A 17,608-nucleotide genomic window follows, 5' to 3' on the forward strand; every position below is an offset into this window, starting at 1 on the left:
CTTGATGCCCTTTGGTACCAGTTCCTTCCCCACAGCTATGTGCCTCGAGGGGAGCCACCATTTCCTCCCAGCTGCACTGGAGAGTTTTACTTTCCTAACAATTATTTTAGTAACAGGCATTTTACCAAAGTCTGGTTAATGAGACATAAACAGAAGTATCTTGGGGAAAGGGTATTTTTGGGAAAAACTGCTCCTCTCGTCTAAGAAAAGCCTAGGGGAAAAAAAAAAAAGAAAGAAAGAAATGGTCTTTCTACTTCCTCCAGACAGTTGTCCGTATAGGCTGCAAGCCTATAATCTTCTTGCTACTGTGGAGTCGATGGACAGCATCAAGAAGAACACAGATTACCTACTAGGATCAGCCCACTCCGGGTCAGCATTGTCTAGAACTATGATGGAAATTGCCAAGCAGGCATTGTGCACATAACCCCAACACTTGGTACGATATATTGGGAGGCCAGCCAGTTCAAAGCTACCTTTGTCTACTACACTGAGCCTCATCTCCATAAATGGGAGTGGGGGACAAAATAAATTATCTTTGGGCTTTCATCCCCAAGATAATACCAAAATGAAGAAGGAATTTCACACCCCACCCACAACAAGAACCAAAGCAAAGACTCTGGAAAACACCCAGGATGCAATGAGCAGGAAACCACAGGCACTTAAGCCTCTTTTCTATGTCCTTCCTAGACACCAGGCCCCAGAGCCTGTGAAAATATCCTCAGAAGAGCACCACCTCAAGGATGCCCATACTTGACTATCAGCTCCTCTCAACACCAAAAGTACTGAAAAAAAACAGAAGACAACACATTTGTGTTCAGTGTGGTTGTCAAGGCAACGGTGCAACATCAGAAAGGCTGGGAAGAAGTGCTGAGGCATCAGAAGGACCAAAGTCAACACCCTGATAAAATAAGACATGTGTCATGGTTGCCTCCTGGCTATGGTGCTCCAGATGCCAGCAACAAACTGGGTCTTCCTAACATCAAACATACAAATTTTAAATATATGTTAAACACACATATAAATATCTGTGCACACATAAACATATCTATACACACACACAGTTAAGACACGTATTTAAAAAACGAGTCTCTCACAGCCAAAGCACTCCAGCCCTCAGAGATGGGAAATACCATATTCAGTCTCAGGTCTATTCCCCCCAGCTTGTTCCCTCAATTGACATGTCCATTTTATAGGGTCTTAGAAGCATCACAAGGACCCCCAAACCAAAGGCAATGGTGAAGAGCATGTAGTGGCATTGTGACATGCCAGTGTCCCCCTCTACACACTGAGTATGCATCTTATAACTTCATCCCCATGAGACAGAAATTAACTCCAGCATTTGAAGACCAAATTCCCCACAGTAAAAGTCTGCTCAGAAAGGCTAGGTTCCATTCAAGTTTAAGAGAATTTTCCTTTAAAAAGATTTATTTATTTATTATATATAAGTACACTGCAGCTGTCTTCAGACACCCCAGAAGAGGGCATCATATCTCATTAAAGATGGTTGAGAGCCAACAATGGTTGCTGGGATTTGAACTCAGGACCTTTAGGAAGAGCAGTCAATTCTCTTAACCGCTGAGCCATCACTCCAGTCCAGGTAGGTTCTTTAAAAACATTTAAAGCTTTGAGCCATTAGGATTCTTCCTGCATCTTCCCCAGCCTACCTCTCCTCAGCTATAAAAGCTAGCTGCTCTGAAAAGCTGTCAGGATCAAAGATAACACACAGTCATATAATCAGCGTGTGCCCAGCAGGTGTCTAGTACACAGTAAAACATCACAGCTAATGCTATTCTTCAGTAGAAGTACAGCAGCACCAGAAAACAACCTGGGCTCATGAAAGCCTTTGAGTGGCTTTGTATGAATCCTCTGCTCATGATCAGTAAGTCACAACTTCTACTCAGTGAGGATCCCTCTTAATGTTCACCCACCAAGAAAGTGAAAAATAACACTTTAATAATCTACAACCGTATTTATTATCTCCGAAATGACAGGGAATTATTCAACTCTATTGATGTTTCCCAAATGGGGCCGAGAAGATGAAAAATGAACGTGCACCCAACAGCATCCCGCTGACTTCTAAACAGCTTAGAAACGTTAATGGGATGGCCACCCCGCATATCAAGGTAGATTTTCTTTAAGCCGAGAAGTTATTAGTCACTAAATGATTTTTAAATTCTGCTATTAATCCTCCTGTCTTCGTTAACTATCATTCACATCCAGAATGGCATAGCAATAAACCCTTTAAGCAAGACGAGTGCAGAAGAATCTGCATTTACGGAGCACAATTCCACGGTAGACATTCCTGTGCTTGTGTGTATATGTATGCCCCCCCTCCACCCACGACATTAGATTGGGCTTCCCTTGCAATGAGTATACATTCGCCTGAGTGCTCACGTGTGTGTGTGTGTGTGTGTGTGTGTGTGTGTGTGTGTGTGTATGTGACACACACACCCCTCCTCAAGGTAGATTTCTATTACCATGAGTATTGGAAGAGGGTGCCAGTTGTTGCTACTTTTTAATTATAGCACACAATTACTGCATTCTGATCCCACCTAGGACCACAGGAGTCACCACTACCACCATTTGCTGAGTTTTTACTCTTTATCCACAAATCCAAGCTGACATAAGCTTTAGCTGCTAGGCAGCCACAATTCCATGTCAGGCTGACCAGTGCTTTGAACAAAGCCTTTAGTAATAGCTCAGTAAGCAGTCCAGACTACATTCTCCCAGATATCTCCATGGTCACTGTAGCTGTTGTAGTAAACGTTTTTGCTTTTTTATTTGACAAAATGCCCAATATAAGGAAGAAAAGAGACCCTTATCAGGGGAAAAGCTCCTTCATGTCAGGGGAGGCAGGGTGAGGAGAATGGCCTGTCGCTGTGAATGTGAGGTGGCTTGTATCCTGTGAACAGTCAGGTAGCAGAAAGTTGAGGATGGAACTTGGCCAGGCTACACCCCGTAAGCCCCACACCACAAAGACCCACTTCCCCTAGCTAGACCCCCATCTCCTAAAGGATGGACAGACAGAAACAATGCCAACAGTTAGAGACCAAGCAGTCACCAACAGGAGCCTTGTGGGACATGACACATTCAGAGAACAGTAAGCACACTCAGTCTTGAATAAAATGTCATCTAGACTCAGACATTAATAAAACAAATACAGAAAGGCTAAAAAGATGGCTGCTGGTTAATATTGTATACTGTTCTTGGATACCTCTAGCCCGTAAAGGCATATGTATTCATATGAACATACCCACACAGAGACAAATATAGATATAAAAAAACTAATAGATCAACTAATTAGGCACATAGAAAGACTGCATTCCGAGTAACTGCACAGAAAACAGGTTCAGGCCTGTTCAGCCAAACAATGTTCACACAAGATTGTTCTAGAAACTAGTCAGCACCCTCCCAGAGCTGTGAACTCACTTCTTGTGATGGCTATTCTTCTTTGTCAACTGGACTCTTATCTGGAATGAACTACAATTCAGAAATGGAGGACACACCTGTGACCCAGATCTTGAGGCAGGAAAACAACGTGCCTTTGATCTGGATCTCAAGGTAGGATTATTCACGTCTTTAATGTGGATGTGGAGGCATACCTGCAGTCTGGGTCACACCTTCTGCTGGAGGCCCAAATAAGGACAATGGAAGAAGGAACTGTTCATTCTTCTGCTTGCCCTCACTGGAGCCTATTTCTTCAGGATATGGAAGACTGGCTGAGACATCCAGCCTTGTGGGACTACTAGATTCTTGGAATTTCTTTCACAGTTGGATTAATTGGATCAGAGCCTGTAAGTCATTCCAATAAATTCCAGATAAATAGATCGATAGATCAATATATCAGATCAATAGATAGATATTCATCCTGAAAGTCCTGTGACTCTAGAGAAACCTGACTAATACACTTCTCTCCTGGGTATTCCTTCTCTGGCCAGGATGCTCAATGTTCTAGTAGTCAAGGTCACCTCAGAAACAACTCCCAGAGATGAGTGAGCTCTTCCAGAAGAAGTCTGAACAATTTATCTACCTGGTCTCTGTAAGAGCGCTGCTTTCTATTAGACAATAAACACTATAATATTTAGTTCTGATGAGGGGGTGGAGAGATTTGAGGGGTAGCCCTTTATTTTAATAAACATTGTGTGTGTGTGTGTGTGTGTGTGTGTGTGTGTGTGTGTGTGTGTGTACCTACTGTATACATGATACACACATTCAGTGTGACAACCTAGTGAGTCATACTGGTACCAACAAATATTGCTGTGCCTCAGACGTGCATTCAAAACTCCCACACAGTTCACACTGGGATAGGCTTTCCATTACAGGCTTGTAACTTACAGGCTTCGAAAGATGAAAAGTAAGTATAGACATTGGGGTTGAGCTATGGCCTGAGTATTCATTTTCTAAATCCGACATAGAGCATCATTTCCTAATCCAACAGCTATCTGAATTTCTAAAATTACATTTATTTATTGTCAGATGGTATGTGTGGTATGTGTGCGTGCACACACGCCACAGTGTACATCTGGAGGACAGAGGACAGCTTGCAAGAGTTGGTTCTCTCCTGTGATGCTGGTCTCAGGGACTGAAGATTTCCAGGCTTAGAGGCAAGTGTCCTCACCTGGTGCTCCATCCGGTCACCCCGTTTGAATTTTTAATGTAATTTGTCTGAAAATGATATTTGGTATCAGTCTTGCTGTCCTTTGTAACGATGCAAAGAGCCATGGAAAATTCCACTTGTTTATCTAATCGTTTAATTTCTTATTTTATTTGCACAGTGCCCTGCCTTGTTTATTGTCAACTTGACACAAGACAGTTGTCAGAGAACAGGAATGTCAACTGAATACTGGAGAAGTGGAATGGCCTGTAAGCAAGATGATAAGGCATTTAATTGATTGATGATTAAGCTTGGAGAGCAAGTCAAAAAGCAGCATGCTTCTGTGGTGGCTGCTTCAGGTTCTGCCTTGAATTCCCGCCCAGACTTCTCTCAGTTGATGGCATGTGACCTAAGAGTTGTGAGCTGAAATAAACCTTGGCTCCCCAAGTTGCTTTTGTTCATGCTGTTTTATCACAGTGATAGAAACCTAACTAAGACATGCAGTAAGTGAAGCCACACCTAGAGGAAATCCCCAGGGTAGGAAACCGTGCTTGGACTGAAGGGCTTCTTCAGATGGACTTATTGGTGCCTAGACAAATGCTGGGATCTAAAGCCATGGGTAAAAAAAAAAGAGCGTGGGAAGACTGGGCGACATGGCACCAAAGCAGAGATGTCCATGTAGCATGAATGAATGGCTTCATTCACAGGAGAGGTCTGGGACACCAACCACAGTGCCTGGGAACCAAGGAGAGCTCAGACACTGGAGTGCAATGACCCTAGCATGCTGCTCTCATCAGAAGGCAATGCTTCCCTCAGTTACTTACAAGACTGCAGATTCTCTTCCTGGAAGCTGAAGTGCCTGGGACAAGGACAGTGAAGAGGTAGAGCCAAGGTCACTTGTCCTTGGCCTCCTGGCCTGACGTTTGAGCCAAATTAAAACACAATGGAGGCCAAGGAGAAGCTGCCAGTTTCCTCATACAGTAGAATGAGCCAGAACCATGAAGACCCTTCTCTAAGGTGAGGATCACTTTGTGTCCATCCTTCTCCTTCCCTGGCTCTGGATGATCAGATCCAGGGTCTTTTCAAGCTTCTAGATACATCTGTGCTCCCAGATGCCTCTCATACCAAGCACTGCATTTCTCACATTGATTTTGTAAATATATTCAATGAAGATTCATATATATATATATATATATATATATATATATATATATATATATATATATATATATATATATGGTTCATCTGCAAGAATAAACTCACAAGAAAGCAAAAATAAATTTCAAAAAGGAGTGAATTGGATTTGGCTACCTCTATCACATATTAAAATCAAATAAAGTTGTAGTAATCATAGCAATAGGAGACATACACTAGCAAAAATTGTTTAGGGCTTGGTGTAAATACATTAAAACATCAAAGGTCAGCCAGGTAATCAATGCACTGGGACAAGGGAACATCAGTTTGGATGGAGAAAGCCAGCCAGCTCACTAATCCTTTGCCAGAATAAATTTCAAGTGGATTAAAAATCTAAGTATTAAAACTAGGAAAAATATATAAATTATTTTATATTTCAATTATTTTAATGAACTATATATAGAAAATTTTGAAGGAAGACATAAAGGTCTGCGCTTATATATAAATGTACAAACCCTGTACTATGAAACCAAATTAAAGTGGAAGCAAATCACAAAGTAGGATAGTCGTATAGAATTCACTAAGGTCAAAATATCCTAGACAAAAGTCTGGAATGCAGAGACCATGTTCCCAGGAGAAAAACAGGTTAGGTGTACACTCTGCAGACGCACAAAGAGTGAACTATACAAACACAAAAGGTCTGACCTAGAAATAAGTCAGTTTGTCACTTTTCCTGACTAACAGCTTGGCAAGTGGGGAAAGGTGACTGTAACCCACTGTGACTAACATAACTCAGAGAAAAATGGACATTATTCTGTATGGCTAGAGGTGTATCTCATTATTACTCCTTGGCTAAATGTCCCACCCCCCAGAAAAGATCGTCAAATGTGTCCACTTTTGACCTCTCAATACTATTCCTAGGAATTAATTCTTACGAAAATAATCTAAACTCCATGTGTGTTGGGTCCTGTGCCTGTAATTTCAGCACTTGGGAAAGTAAAGCGAGGTTGTCAGCACTGCAGGGACAGCATACATTCTGAGCTAGCTGGGACTAGTGGGAGAACTGTTCCAAAGAGGAAGGCAAGAAAGAGGTAAAATGGGAAGAGGAAAGAGGAAAGGGGACAGGAAGGGGGGTAAGAGAAGATGGGAACAGGAAAGAAAGGGAAAGAAGGAGCAGATGAGAGAGGTGAAGAACTTGTGAATGTAAGGTTACCCCCTGTATGGTATCCATAATGGGAAGGCCCAGGTACTACCAGAATGCTCACAAATATGGGTATTATGCAGCTGAATACTATAAATACACTGTGTACAATATACTATAAACTGTAATAGCTTTTGAGTGTGGATAACTGGATTAATCACATATGGTAATAGTTTTAAATGAGAAAGAAAAACTAATATGAATAATACCAAAGGATGGGGTGTTGTGTTACTGACTTTCCTTGTTGTAACCAAATGTCTGATGAAAGCAATCTAAGGATGAAGAGTGTTGGGGGGAGGGGAACTTGTTTCCTTTGCTTGTTTTTCTCTTTGGCTCACAGTTGAAGGGTGCTGGCCACAGGCAGGTAAAGCAGCTGGTCACATGGCATCTGCCATCAGGAAGCAGAGGATGATGCCTTTTTTTGCTCAGCTTACGTTCTCTATTTGATTCAGTCAAGGGTTCTGGTATGTGGAATTCCGAAAATTATGGTGGGTCTTCCCAATTCCATTAACTCAGTCCAGTATCTCTGACAGACACATGCAAAGGCTTGTCTTCTAGGTGATTCTAGACATGTCTTCTTGACAACAGTAACCACCTCAGGCACAGCTACAACTAGAACATTCTTTGGAGTTAATAAAATACAGAGAAATAAAAAAATACTGCAAGAAACCATAAAAGTCACGACATAGCTGTAACTTTTTAATTCTTACTCATCTGCCAAACATTAAGATTTGCCTAAAATGTGCAAATGCTTTTGTTGTTCTGTGCACACCTGACTACAGATATTTTATTTCTCTATTTCAATTTTCCTCAGCTAATTAACTTCATTTGTTTAAACCATCAATTTTATCCTAACTATGTCCCACATAAGAGATGGCATTTCCCTTGAGTAGATAGTCTACTTAACAACCATCCTTAGGAGTAATAAATCACTTTATTATTACAAATAATAAATCATGTTATCTGATGTGTAGTAAACAGAGAGTGACCGACAGGGACCACCCTTAAACACAGACCACAATTACTCAATACACATCAAGAGCACGCCAGTCAAGCATGACATTCTTGGTATTTCTTCAAAGTGATGCAGTCATGGTTTGGAGACTTGGCAAGTTGGGAAGTGATAAACCAAAGAATAAATCCACTGCAATGAGCACACCTTCTGAAAAGGCAATGGTTTGGTGGTTTGGTTTAAGAATTGGCACAGGAGGCTCTGAAGATGTGACTCACTTCGGAGTGTGCTTGTCTAGCATGCATGAAGCCCTGGGTTCAATGCTCAGTACCACAGAAACCAGGTATAGCAGCCCACCTATAATACCAGCATTGAGGAGGTAGAAGTAGGAGGGTCAGACGTTAGATCCCTGAATTTGTGCTGTGTGGATGTTACTGTGCTTGAAGTGGGACCCACGGTGCACCTCACAAGTAGGGTATTCTAGAGTAGGTGAAATGTAGTTTCCTGAAGCCAATCCACATAACTACACTCCATCCTCTGACAAAAGCTCAATAGTCCAGGCTCCAGGCTAAGATAACTCACCCCACAGCAAAACCCACTGAACAAAGGTACTCTTTTGTAGACAGAAACTCTCTGAGTCCTTAGCCCATCCACCCCTTCCAACAGAAATAGCCATGGCAACACATAAAGCCTAAGACGATGTAGACATTATGAAAATTAAGAATATTAATAATCCACATGAATATGCCTGAGTTATCAATGCCCTAGGGATCAACTTCTGTCTGCTGTTCCTAGCACCGATTCTCTTCTTTTAAAAGATGAAATTCTCTTCCCAAGGACTGAGCAATTCTCTTCACAAGGATCTAACCACCCACTGAATACACAGTGCCTGGGGGAACATATTTATACCATGGTCTATGAACATCAGCACAAAGATTCACACATGCAGAAGATTCACCCATAGGAACTGCTTGGGCTCCCTAGAGGTCAGGAATTAGGGAAAAGGGGGGAATGTTGGCCAAAAGGTGAAAACCTATGACTATGCCACAATAGGAGTATGTTCTAGAGACATGATACATGTTAAAGGTGACATTGCGCTGAAGCAGGGATCTTCTGTGCTTTCATCATGCACACACAGTTAACTCCACTGTGGGGACATTGTGGTGTCTGCACTGTGGCAGTCTTCACACTCCATTTGTGCATTAGGCTGTCACCTGCATCTCTTAAATATAGAAATTTTTATTAGTCAGTTAATAAAGTTGAAAAGCTTAACATGATCTCTGTTCTGCCTTCCTTTCCGTCACTGTGATGACACGTACTGACGAAAAGCGACTTAGGGAAGAAAAGATTTATTCAGCTTACACTGCTGGGTCACAATCCATCACTGAAGATAGTCAGGGCAGGAACTTAAGTAGAAACCATGGGGAAACACTGCTCTATGGCTTGCTCAGGCTCATGCTTAGCTAGCTCTCTTATGCAGACCAGGAAATTGTGCTGCCCTCTGTGGGCTGTGTCCTTTTCATCAATTAATGATCAAGACATCCCACAGGACACTTTCATCTAGGCAATCCCTTAACTGAGACCCACTTCTCAGGTTGACACTTACAGGTAACTAGACCAATAGCTTTTCCAAAGTCAAGACAATTCAAACAAATATGACAGGGCTGGAGGGATGGCTCAGTGGTTAGGAGCATTGATTGCTCTTCCAGATGACCTGAGTTCAAATCCTAGCAACCACATGATGGCTTATAACCATCTTAAATGTGATCTGATGTCCTCTTCTGGTGTGTCTGAAGATAGTGACAGTGTACTCATATATACTAAATAAATAAATCTTTTGAAAAAAACAAACATAACAAAAGCATTTTAAGAAGATGCTCTCAGCATTTTTAGTTCAAGCACTATGCAAAGAAAGCTCCCTGACTGTGCATCTCAATGTGTTTACTTTGTACAATAAACAGCATTTTCAAGTGGAGTAAATCAGTCAGAAATCCACATAAGCATGGAGTCTTAGACACTACAGATTTTCACAACTGTCACTAAACTGTGTAGTTAGCAAACTCTAGAGTGACAGACACCTGGTTTTGTCTAGATCTCAATCATTACCAGAGATAACTCCGAAATTCTTTATCATCCAAGCAAAAGCAAATTTTTCAAAGCTCACACTTATAGCAGATCAAATGTGTTCAAATGCTAGAGTTTCTCTCAGAAGTCGCAAGCAAACCTAGCAGCAGACCTTTGAGATGAGCAGAAAGCTTGTGCTCCCTCTGGAGTCTAACACCTCCATCGACTGTTTCCCAAGAGCCTATCAAAGGCAAAACCAAAGGAAACATTAGTAAACTGCTGTCATTTTGTCATTACAGGCAATTCTGATGAATACAGAGAGTCCTTAAAGCACGACTTTGTCTCGGTGGGTGTGTGCTACTGTAACAAACTACCTGAAACTGGATATTCTGTTTAGTAAAACGGGAAAGTTATCTTTTCACTTTCTAGCAATTGGGAAAACACAGATGAAAATGTACATATCCAGTGAGGAATTAACTTCTAACTCTATTCTGACCTGCCAGAGGACTAAATAGAAAGCAGAAGGCAACAGAGGACATGTGGGACATAAAGTCTCCTTTCAAAGTCTTCAGTTCCAGGTTATGGAAGTGACTCGGGTGGTTATATGATTCTTCTGCAAGCATGAGCAACAATCTGACACTGATTCCCAGTACCCACACTGAGGAGGTGGAGACAGAAGGATCCCTGGTACTTAATGACCTGCCAGTATAACCTCATCAGCAAGTCTCTGGTCCTTCCCAAAGAGAGACCTTATCTCATAAAAACAAGATAGACGGTACCTGAGGTTGACCTCTGGCATACTCATACTGACACAAATAAATAACAGTGTGTGTGCACGTGTACACATGTGTGTGTGTGTGTGAATGTAAATAATAAATACCATTATTCCATCCACAAGAAAGGCATCCTTTAAGACCCTACTTTTTAACATCATTTATGTGAGCAACACCTGAATTTCAAAACCCTCAACTATTCACAAGTATCAAAGGTTCTTTTTCTATAGTTCCTGTTAGAAAGTACTAGAAAGATTCAGCAAATAGATGTGGAAGAAGGCCACTAGCAACGAGTGATGAAGGCAATGAGCAAGATGGCTCAGTGGGTTGTTACCAAGCCTAAGGATTTGAGTTCAATTCCCCAGAACCCACACTGTGGAAGGAGAGAACTGATTTCTGAAAGTTGGCCTCTGACTACTGTATACCCACCACAATGCACATATATGCATGGTGCACAAATACATATACACATTATGGAATAAATTACTAACTTTTTAAGTGTATAAAAAAGAAATGAGAACAGGGCATAAAAACATCCTCGTAGCATACATATGTAGATCTTGAAAAGCTTACAAGCAAATACAGATTTTTGATAGAAGGGATATGCTTTCCTGCATCCGAACTTTTCTTCCATATCATAAATCCATGACACATATGTCAGTTACTTTTCTGTTGCTGAAATAAAAACACAATGGCCAAAAACAACCTATAGAAGAAAGGGTTGATTTTTTGCTGACAGATGCAGAGAAAGAGTCCATAATGCCAAGCAAAGCTTGGTGACAGATAGCAGGGGAAATCACATCTCTATTCACATTCATGAGGTAGAGCAAGCACACTGAAGGGGGTGGAGCTATAAACTATCAAAACCCACCCCAAGTGATGTACTTCCCCATCAAGGGTCCACATCCTAAAGGTTCCACAATCTCCTCCAACGGTGCCACCACTGGGACCAAGATATCAAACACCAGACCCTATAGAAGATGTTTCATCACAGCATCTCTTAAGATCTTTAGACTCCAGCTTTATGTTTTTGTTCATTTCATCTTCATTTCTCCAATATCTCTGAGGACCATCTTGATTTGGTACTTCCACTCAACCAGAAAACCCATCCTCATCCTCTGATACATAGTGTACTGTGTATCTTAGCCCATCCTCTGATCCATAGTGTACTGTGTATCTTAGCCCATCCTCTGATACATAGTGTACTGTGTATCTTAGCCCATCCTCTGATACATAGAATCAGACAGTACTAGATTTCTCTTGGAAACTGGGACCTTTTGAACCTCACAAATGACAACAGTGGATGAGAATGAGTGAGATAAGGATCTGGGCTAATGTCCATTTTAGAAAAGAGACTTTCCCAAATGAGTATAAGCTCTAAACCAGTGTTCTAATGATTGACTTCACATATAATGCATCAGGTACTTCAGGAAAGATGTGGTACCCTATCTGCTTGCATTTTCCTGTGATGGGCGATAAACACAACTGTGGCTTTCTTGGAAGACTTGCTAGGCTATTTCCGTCCAGGTTGACAAGTCTGTGTCTCATCAAATGTTACAAATCAACATGTCTGTCAAGAACTATTAGAGAAGAAAAAAGACAGCTGTCAAGGCTGAATTTTGCAGTGAAACGAGACCTTAAATAATAACAAGAGCAGAGTCAAGACCTCAAAGTGACACTAATGGACTGAGGAGGTAAGTAAGCATTTGTCAGGTTGATTTTGTTCCATTTACCTGCTAGCTAGAAAGGCAGAGACTATACAGCCCAAGTGTGTATGGACCCAATCAATTTCAGTTTGCAGAAAAGGAATGAGGGAGCATGTGTCTGGTGTGTGTGTGGTACATATGTGTGATATGTACATGTCTGTCTGTCTGTATGTGTGTGTGTCTGTGTGTGGTGTATGTGGTCTGTGGTGTGTGTGTGTGGTAGAGTATGTGTGTGGGGGATGTATGTGTGATATGTGTATGTGTGTTCATGGTGGTATATATGGTGTGGTGTGTGTGTGTATGGTAGAGTATGTGGTGGGGAGATATGTGTATGGTGTGTGTGTATGTGTAGTATGTGTTTATGGGTGTGGTGTGTATGTGGTATATATGTGTGTGTTTCTGTGTGTGTGGTATATATGTGTGTGTGTAGGTGATATGAGTGTGTGTTTGTGGGTGTATGATATATGTGTGTGGGTTATACATGTGTGTTTGTGTGTTTGTGGTGTGTGATGTGTGTGGAGGGGTCATGTATGTGTGTTTGTATGTATGATGTGTGAGATGTGTGTTTGGTGTGTATGTGTGTGTGCATGGTTTCCATGTGGGTGGGTGTGTGTGTGACTGCATGTAGAGGCCAGAACTTGGTAACTTGGTATCTTCCTCTTCTTCTATTGTTCTCAGTTTACTTTCTGAGACAGGATCTCTCTCTCTCTCTCTCTCTCTCTCTCTCTCTCTCTCTCTATCTATCTATCTATCTATCTATCTATCTCTCTCTCTCTATCTCTATCTCTATCTATATCTCTGAACATGTTGGCTAAAATAGCCATTCTGAAATTACTAACCAACTTCCTGCCTTCAGAGTTCCCACCTGGTTCTATAAGCATATAAGGCTGTCTGTGGTCAACAATTCCTATTTCATTTCATTTTTAATTCTTTAAATTCAAATCTCTCCACCCTATAGCGAATCGTAGACCTGTAACTATATGGCAACTTGATAAATGCCAGAGCTCACATATAAATTACCAAAGATAACAAGAAACCATCATTTCTGAGAAAAAAAAAAAGAAAAGTTAATTTCGCAAAGAAAGTCCAAGTGGATATAGCAAGTAATTATGAAGTTATATTTTGGTGATTATATACAAGTAAAATTTTTCATTCAAACTCACTTCTTCTGATTCCTCTCAGATACCCTACCATCATCCTCCAAACTGCCTCTTAAAAAAAAAAAAAAAAAAAAAAAAAAAAACTTTCATACTGAGTTCAATCAGCACTCCTCTTCTGTGCATGTGTGAGAGCTATTCAGTAACCAGGGCATGGGCAACCAATCACAGGCCACATCCAAAAGAAAACTGACTCTAGGTCCACCAGCTGCCATCAAATGTCAGTAGTAACTCCAGCTAGAAAAAGTTTTTAAAGAAAAAAATAGAACAAAGACATTAGGCTAGAGTATGACAGACTTTGTTCCATCCTGGATAGCATTTAAGAGTTTTGTGGGGGGCAAACAATAAAATAATGAATAAAGAAAACCCTTTGAAAAACATAAGACATCCCATAAAATATATAAAAGCGGGGCTGGAGAGATTGCTCAGTGGTTAGGAGCACCATAGGCCCTGAGTTCAATTCCCAGCAACTACACAGAAACATACAACCATCTGATGCCCTCTTTTATCTGAGGTCTCTTCTGTCATAAAGACAGACACACAAATAGATAGTGTATATATATACATATATATGTGTGTGTGTGTGTGTGTGTGTGTCTGTGTGTCTGTGTGTCTATGTGTATGTGTGTCTGTGTGTGTGTCTGTGTGTGTGTGTCTATGTGTGTGTGGTACTGCATATATATGTATCATATATAATGTATATATAGTATTTTATATATGTATATATATACAATACTAGAATTATAAGGCCACCAAAGTCTATTCCTATATGTGTTGTTCTACCCAGATTACCTAAACTAGCATTGCTGGTTGAAGAGATGAGTGTCAGTTGTCAGAGTGCTTGTCTAACATTCCTGAGGTCGTAAATTCAATCCCCAGCACTGAAAAGATGGTGGCCCATGCCAGAAATCCAAGGTAGAGGCAAGGGATCAGGAGTTGAAGGTCATCCTTTGTTACATAGCAAGTTTGAGGCAGCCTGAGCTACATGCCCCCAAAAATAAAACTTCCGGGTCACAATCTTTATTCTCTAGTGCAGCTAAAACACAATTGAAGAAAAGAATGTAAAAAGCTAGAGGCATTTTATTGAGCATTCTTGAGGTTCCTTGAGCTGCCACTAACTTAGAGGTTTCCCAGTAATGGAGAACCACTGTTGTTTCCCCTGAGAGGCTGGCCTAGAAACTGAAAAAGACATATGCAGATTTCTTTCAGTAACTACACACAAGATTCTTACAGCCTGCCAGACAGCCACAGAGATGAAGACAGAAATTACTGTGAAGACTTCCAAGGGCTCATTTCTACATGAATACATGAAACCAAAGAGTCCTAAGTACAAGCTTTTCTCGAGTGCTCACTCACAGTTGTCCTGGTATTTCAGTAAGCACGTTCATGCCCTTTCTCTTTTACTCTTCAAATCTACGCAGTGCAAATGACCCCCTTTGATTGGAGAAACAATAGTAGATAAATCACGATTACACACCGAATACACTGAAGTGACACCCATCGGATGCCCAATCTGGTTTCTTTCCCACTACTCCACACTCTTAACACACACAGTATGCAAATGGAGGATTTGGGAACACTCCCCAAATGTACAGAAGAGACCGAAGGGGGCACATGAAACAAATACTGGTGATTTTAAGTGCTAAGACGGTAGTTGATTTAATTCCCATTGAATATTGATTTTGACCTGGAGTCTACTTTTCTGTATTTTCCCCAGTTCACACGATGTAGAATGAGCATTTTAAACTTTTATAGAAGAACCAGACATATTGGAAAGTGAGATTGTGCTTTAAAATCATTCATGAGTAATCACTTGAAACAGTTCAAAGATTTGGAGAACTCTTAACTCTTATTCACAGCTCCATAAACACGGACTGATTGCCTAGAGGGTGTCAGGTGCTTCGTGAGGTTTTTACACCAACTTCACCTTACTTCGTGCTTGCAAAGGCTCCTACTTTTTACATTTCCTACAAAAAAACAAAAATAAACAACAAAAAAACAACCACCAACAACAAATGCTAAATGGAAAATACCAAAAATGAATCTCTAATGTGTCCACACTGAATAGGTTACACAGGTTACTTAGTACTTAGTAGCCATCTTGGTTATCAAGTAGATGACTGTATCAATGACCCAGGGTTTGTGGGCAAGTAACACTTTACTTAAATTCGTGGCTCCCCAGGTCAGAATCATGACCTGCTGAGGTTATTGTGCTATCCTGTTATCCTTGTTAGCTTCAACTGTCAACTTGACAGAGCCTAGAGTCATCTGGTCTCACTTGAGCATAGCCCAAGTCAGACTGGCTTTAATAATGAGACCGCAGAGCCTGCCTACCTAATGTTCAGGCCCTGCCCACCTTCATCATCCTGGACAATCCATCACTCAATAGTTCCACAGTTACCTTCCAACACAGTCACTTCAGGGACTGTTCCAAATGCATCCTGGGACTGTGTCCTTTGCTATATGTTATATACGCATTACATGTGTAACCAAGAGCCCAGAAGAAAAGACTTTCTGAGTGACAGGAACTCTATGCCTGTAAGAGCCAAGACTGTCACAAAACCTCTTTTCTTCTCTTGATTCCCAATCGACCTTCCACCAAGCCAGCATCGCCACAGCCCCAAGTAAAAAGGAGAATCAGTGCACAAGAGGCGCTAATACGATGTCCATATGAGAGCAGCTATGTCAGAGCCAAGGCAAGAGAAAACTAAACACTTTTATGCAGAGATTTGAAAATGCAAAGGAATGATAATTCCACACAGAACTCCTTCCCAAGTGTTCTAAGCAATGGCAAGCATGTGACAACCTCTAAAGGATTCTGCCTCATCTGTTTGGATGAAAGAAAATGTTAGAGATAAAATAGCAGTTAGGGGACGTGTGGGTCCAGCAGAAAGCAGTCTCCTCTTCGGTAGAAGGCATCTCTCCAAAAACTCAGCCATCAGAAGTTCAGTGAGAAGCTGCAGATGTAATGCACACAATGCCCTTGAACTGGGCAGAAATCCCAGTGCCTGCAGCCTCGTTTCATCCTGTGCTGTGCACATTTCTGTGAATTTGTCAGTTTTGACAATAGTACAGACATGTGCATCGCATTTCCAGAGTTCCAAAAACATAAAACGGGACCAATTACATTAAAAAAGATGGCTGGCTTATTCAGTGAAGTGTCTTCCTTGGAGGCATCAAGACCTGAGTTCCATTCTCTAGAATCGCATATAGAAAACAAGCTAGACACTGTGGAGGTAGAAACACAATACCTCAGGATTGCTGGCCAGTGAGCCTAGTGAATCTATAGGTTCTGGGTTCATTGAGAGACTCTGCTTCCAAAGACAAGGTGCAGGGAAATAGGAGTCAGCTGACATCAACCTGTAGCCTCTACATATATGTACACACACACACACACACACACACACACACACATAAACACACTCCAAATATCTAAGCCTAGGTGACCATCTTCTCCCCAAAGCATTACTCAGTGCTTAACAGCCCAGGGAGTCAAAGACACTGACACAAGGAACCCCTGCTCAGCTTCGTCTTATTTAATGAGCATTATCACTGTATCAGGTTCAAAGGAATTGTTCGAAACTATCCCCAGAAAAGAAACATCCAGACCATCTGGAAACTCCTGCCAGTTCCCAATGAGCTTTGAATTTGAAAGAATCCAGAACACATCTGGTTCACTTAGATTCCAAATAACATCAAATAACTTAATTGCATACATTATCTAGAATACCATCCTGGATAATGCTCATTTATTCCATGATGAACCTAAAGCATGCTTACAAGAAACAAAAGGAAAATGAGGAAAACCAAGTCTTCCTCAGCCATATTCTCTGTCTATGCTGAACACCTCAGAGGAGGTTATGCACAGCCTTCTGCACCCTCCCTCCCTCTTTTGAATTTGGAGATTATGAATGTTTCTTGAGATCCTCTGTCTCCCAGCTAAGGGAAGAAGTGCCCAAAGCCAAATGGCTTATGTGATGGCTCGGTGTGTAGTTTCTCTTTCAGAAGTGAGTTCATAGAATATGGA

At 41.2% G+C, this 17,608-nt stretch overlaps 1 protein-coding gene across 1 annotated transcript in view; it reads right to left on the reverse strand.

Moving 5' to 3' along the window:
• The window catches only part of RYR2 (ryanodine receptor 2), a gene marked incomplete at both ends in the record, with an annotated part of 539,514 nt that overhangs the window by 419,722 nt on the left and 102,184 nt on the right, over window positions 1–17,608 (reverse strand). The gene's annotated exons all lie outside the window — the stretch shown is intronic.

The sequence above is a fragment of the Micromys minutus genome (assembly GCF_963924665.1).
Source record: "Micromys minutus genome assembly, chromosome: 6".
Taxonomy (NCBI): domain Eukaryota; kingdom Metazoa; phylum Chordata; class Mammalia; order Rodentia; family Muridae; genus Micromys; species Micromys minutus.